At 51.8% G+C, this 5645-nt stretch overlaps 1 non-coding gene across 1 annotated transcript in view; it reads left to right on the top strand.

Annotated features, from left to right (window-relative positions):
• The first annotated feature begins 4499 nt into the window (after positions 1–4499).
• LOC124578943 overlaps positions 4500–5645 on the top strand; it is a 1910-nt gene continuing 764 nt past the window's right edge. Inside the window, exon 1 of the ribosomal RNA XR_006972718.1 lies at positions 4500–5645. This exon is cut by the window's right edge and continues 764 nt beyond it. This is a non-coding gene — a ribosomal RNA (small subunit ribosomal RNA).

Genomic DNA, 5645 nt, shown 5'->3' on the forward strand with positions numbered 1-5645 from the left:
TCCGTATACATGCTGAAAGACTCTGCTCACAATCACAACCACACGTCAGCCACACACCCTTATCACGCACTACTCTCTGCCTGTAACACGCACACAGACAATATGTAAGCACCAGCATGGAACAACACCCAGTGCATCCTCTCCGCCACATTAGACAATCCACACTGTCATAACCAGACTGGGAGGTCCACTCAGAAAACAGAATATCCCACCCACCCGACAACCACCATTGCTCAGCCAAGCCACCAACACCCACACATGTCCTACACAGGGGTGCACCCAACATCACAATACTGCCTCCTCTCACAGCACACAAACAATGGCAGGAATGAAAGACACAGGTCTGCCACAAGCATGGAATGAGAGCGCCGCCTGTCATGAGCCAAAGGTGCATCCTGACGTGGCAAATCAGATGATGCCGCAGGCATCCACTTACTATAATCACAATCAACAAACCGGCCGCCCCGCCCCGCCCCCCATTAAACCTTTCCTTACAACAATGTGTACCTTAACCTAACCTATATCGTACCGTAACCTAACCTATATCGTACCGTAACCTAACCTATGTCGTACCGTAACCTAACCTATGTCGTACCGTAACCTAACCTATGTCGTACCGTAACCTAACCTATGTCGTACCGTAACCTAACCTATGTCGTACCGTAACCTAACCTATGTCGTACCGTAACCTAACCTATGTCGTACCGTAACCTAACCTATGTCGTACCGTAACCTAACCTATGTCGTACCGTAACCTAACCTATGTCGTACCGTAACCTAACCTATGTCGTACCTTAACCTAACCTATGTCGTACCTTAACCTAACCTATGTCGTACCTTAACCTAACCTATGTCGTACCTTAACCTAACCTATGTCGTACCTTAACCTAACCTATGTCGTACCTTAACCTAACCTATGTCGTACCTTAACCTAACCTATGTCGTACCTTAACCTAACCTATGTCGTACCTTAACCTAACCTATGTCGTACCTTAACCTAACCTATGTCGTACCTTAACCTAACCTATGTCGTACCTTAACCTAACCTATGTCGTACCTTAACCTAACCTATGTCGTACCTTAACCTAACCTATGTCGTACCTTAACCTAACCTATGTCGTACCTTAACCTAACCTATGTCGTACCTTAACCTAACCTATGTCGTACCTTAACCTAACCTATGTCGTACCTTAACCTAACCTATGTCGTACCTTAACCTAACCTATGTCGTACCTTAACCTAACCTATGTCGTACCTTAACCTAACCTATGTCGTACCTTAACCTAACCTATGTCGTACCTTAACCTAACCTATGTCGTACCTTAACCTAACCTATGTCGTACCTTAACCTAACCTATGTCGTACCTTAACCTAACCTATGTCGTACCTTAACCTAACCTATGTCGTACCTTAACCTAACCTATGTCGTACCTTAACCTAACCTATGTCGTACCTTAACCTAACCTATGTCGTACCTTAACCTAACCTATGTCGTACCTTAACCTAACCTATGTCGTACCTTAACCTAACCTGTATTGCGCCTTAACCTAACCTGTATTGCGCCTTAACCTAACCTGTATTGCGCCTTAACGTAACCTGTATTGCGCCTTAACGTAACCTGTATTGCGCCTTAACGTAACCTGTATTGCGCCTTAACGTAACCTGTATTGCGCCTTAACGTAACCTGTATTGCGCCTTAACGTAACCTGTATTGCGCCTTAACGTAACCTGTATTGCGCCTTAACGTAACCTGTATTGCGCCTTAACGTAACCTGTATTGCGCCTTAACGTAACCTGTATTGCGCCTTAACGTAACCTGTATTGCGCCTTAACGTAACCTGTATTGCGCCTTAACGTAACCTGTATTGCGCCTTAACGTAACCTGTATTGCGCCTTAACGTAACCTGTATTGCGCCTTAACGTAACCTGTATTGCGCCTTAACGTAACCTGTATTGCGCCTTAACGTAACCTGTATTGCGCCTTAACGTAACCTGCATTGCGCCTTAACGTAACCTGCATTGCGCCTTAACGTAACCTGTATTGCGCCTTAACGTAACCTGTATTGCGCCTTAACGTAACCTGTATTGCGCCTTAACGTAACCTGTATTGCGCCTTAACGTAACCTGTATTGCGCCTTAACGTAACCTGTATTGCGCCTTAACGTAACCTGTATTGCGCCTTAACGTAACCTGTATTGCGCCTTAACGTAACCTGTATTGCGCCTTAACGTAACCGATATTGCGCCTTAACGTAACCTATATTGCGCCGTAACGTAACCTATATTGCGCCGTAACGTAACCCACATTGCCCCTTAACGTAACCCACATTGCCCCTTAACGTAACCCACATTGCCCCTTAACGTAACCCAACACACGTTGGGCCTTAACCCAACACACGTTGGGCCTTAACCCAACACACGTTGGGCCTTAACCCAACACACGTTGGGCCTTAACCCAACACACGTTGGGCCTTAACCCAACACACGTTGGGCCTTAACCCAACACACGTTGGGCCTTAACCCAACACACGTTGGGCCTTAACCCAACACACGTTGGGCCTTAACCCAACACACGTTGGGCCTTAACCCAACACACGTTGGGCCTTAACCCAACACACGTTGGGCCTTAACCCAACACACGTTGGGCCTTAACCCAACACACGTTGGGCCTTAACCCAACACACGTTGGGCCTTAACCCAACACACGTTGGGCCTTAACCCAACACACGTTGGGCCTTAACCCAACACACGTTGGGCCTTAACCCAACACACGTTGGGCCTTAACCTGCTCTGTAATTGTCATACGACGCGTTAAATTAGTGTAGTGTTGCCTAACTGCAACCCCCGCAATATAGTTTGCTACTCGCACTGCCCGGTCCCCAGTGTATCGCTTCATGTTAAACACCTTGCAGCTATACACTGTAATGTGGATGGCAGCAGGACGTACATGCTCAATGCCCTTTGCAGTTGTTCATTGGCATTTGCAGTTGTTCATTGGCATTCGCATGTGCGAAGCACTTAGCCTACGCTGTGGTACGGCCTGTGTCAACTGTCCGCTGATGTTGTACGTCCAAATCACACACTGTACTGCACATTGGTCCTCATGTACTGAATGATACATCGTGGTACATGTGACCGTACAACGACTGCGCCAACAACGGCGAACCATGCGGTCCAAATGTTGTGCACTCAGCTACGTGTCGTCTCCCTATAAGAGCTGGATTGCAGTGTGGTATGCCCTGGATGGCGATCAGCATGAGCCGTCTGTTGATGTAGTGGCGCGTGTTGTCAGACGTAGTCGTCTCTTCTCACACACCGTGATAGCATGGTGCACTGCGTTCCACATCTGCGACATGCGACAGAGGCCGGTTGACAGTCGTTCGCGCAATGGACATCGCATACGTACGGGGGCCACCTTCCACGTGTTCGCGAAGCGTGCACATGTTGTTGCGTGTATGTGGGCAGACATAGTGTGTCGTGACACCTGACACAGGCATGCAACAATCGTTGAATTTGCAAATGGCGATGGACGCCTACGTTTGCTGGTGACGTTATGCAAATGAACAACTGGTAAACCGTTGTGGTGCGGTTGTTCTCGCTAGAGGTGAATCAGTGATGGCGACGATCGGTTGAGCTACCAACCGGTTGTTCCAGCGATACCCACCATGCCCACGAACGTGAATGGCATCTGGGTGTGAAGCGATACGCGGCGGTGGCTGGGTGGGACCGTCCCCGGCCGGTGAGGGGGGGCCTCCCGGCGTGCTGGCCGCGCGGTGCGTGGGCGCACGCGCTACAGCCGGCTGGTGGGGGCGGCCAGTGGCAGGCGCGCCGGCCGACGGAGGCGGCAGGCGGCGCAGCTGCGCGCCGGCGCACCCTGCACGCGGCGCCGTGCGGCCAAAGTAGGTCCTCGCGGGCCCGGTGCGAAGCGCGGTGGACATCTGCAGTGTGCTGGTCCGATTGAGGACTGTGTGCGCTGAGGATGCGCCGCCGCCCGGCGCTCGGCGCCGCGACGCCGTCTGCTGCTCGGTCGCCTCTGCGGTTCTCGCAGGTGGTTTGTATCGCAGCTGTGCGGACGTGTTGGCGCGTGCGCTGTGCTGGGAGAGTTCGCTTCGGCACCCAAGTGGGGCTTTTGTCCTTCTGTGGCGCTGGCGTTGGAGCTGCCGGTCACCGTAGGTGGCGCGTGTTGTCTCCCGCCGGCAATGCCACGACAGCACGCTCCCGGGCCTCTGTCGGCAGCGGCAAGCTCAGTTGGGAGCACGGGTGGTCGCACCTAAAGCGTCTACTCGCCAAACTCCGGGCGATTGCGCCTCTCTCGAACCCGACCAAGTACTTAGGACGGCGCTGCGCGCCGCCGGGACCTGAGAGGGTTTCGAGGTGTATTGTGCAGGGGAGCTCAGCCTCCTCCTGTTTGCAGAATAATTGAGCGGACGCTTGCGTGTTCGCGCGGGCCCCCGGGACACACTCCCGGGCGGCCGGCTGCTCAGCTCTAGTTGACGCAGCTCCCTGGTTGATCCTGCCAGTAGTCATATGCTTGTCTCAAAGATTAAGCCATGCATGTCTCAGTACAAGCCGCATTAAGGTGAAACCGCGAATGGCTCATTAAATCAGTTATGGTTCCTTAGATCGTACCCACGTTACTTGGATAACTGTGGTAATTCTAGAGCTAATACATGCAAACAGAGTCCCGACCAGAGATGGAAGGGACGCTTTTATTAGATCAAAACCAATCGGTCGGCTCGTCCGGTCCGTTTGCCTTGGTGACTCTGAATAACTTTGGGCTGATCGCACGGTCCTCGTACCGGCGACGCATCTTTCAAATGTCTGCCTTATCAACTGTCGATGGTAGGTTCTGCGCCTACCATGGTTGTAACGGGTAACGGGGAATCAGGGTTCGATTCCGGAGAGGGAGCCTGAGAAACGGCTACCACATCCAAGGAAGGCAGCAGGCGCGCAAATTACCCACTCCCGGCACGGGGAGGTAGTGACGAAAAATAACGATACGGGACTCATCCGAGGCCCCGTAATCGGAATGAGTACACTTTAAATCCTTTAACGAGTATCTATTGGAGGGCAAGTCTGGTGCCAGCAGCCGCGGTAATTCCAGCTCCAATAGCGTATATTAAAGTTGTTGCGGTTAAAAAGCTCGTAGTTGGATTTGTGTCCCACGCTGTTGGTTCACCGCCCGTCGGTGTTTAACTGGCATGTATCGTGGGACGTCCTGCCGGTGGGGCGAGCCGAAGGCGTGCGACGCGCCTCGTGCGTGCTCGTGCGTCCCGAGGCGGACCCCGTTGCAATCCTACCAGGGTGCTCTTGAGTGAGTGTCTCGGTGGGCCGGCACGTTTACTTTGAACAAATTAGAGTGCTTAAAGCAGGCAAGCCCGCCTGAATACTGTGTGCATGGAATAATGGAATAGGACCTCGGTTCTATTTTGTTGGTTTTCGGAACCCGAGGTAATGATTAATAGGGACAGGCGGGGGCATTCGTATTGCGACGTTAGAGGTGAAATTCTTGGATCGTCGCAAGACGAACAGAAGCGAAAGCATTTGCCAAGTATGTTTTCATTAATCAAGAACGAAAGTTAGAGGTTCGAAGGCGATCAGATACCGCCCTAGTTCTAACCATAAACGATGCCAGCCAGCGATCCG

The sequence above is a fragment of the Schistocerca americana genome, unplaced genomic scaffold (assembly GCF_021461395.2).
Source record: "Schistocerca americana isolate TAMUIC-IGC-003095 unplaced genomic scaffold, iqSchAmer2.1 HiC_scaffold_283, whole genome shotgun sequence".
NCBI classification, from domain to species: Eukaryota; Metazoa; Arthropoda; class Insecta; order Orthoptera; family Acrididae; genus Schistocerca; species Schistocerca americana.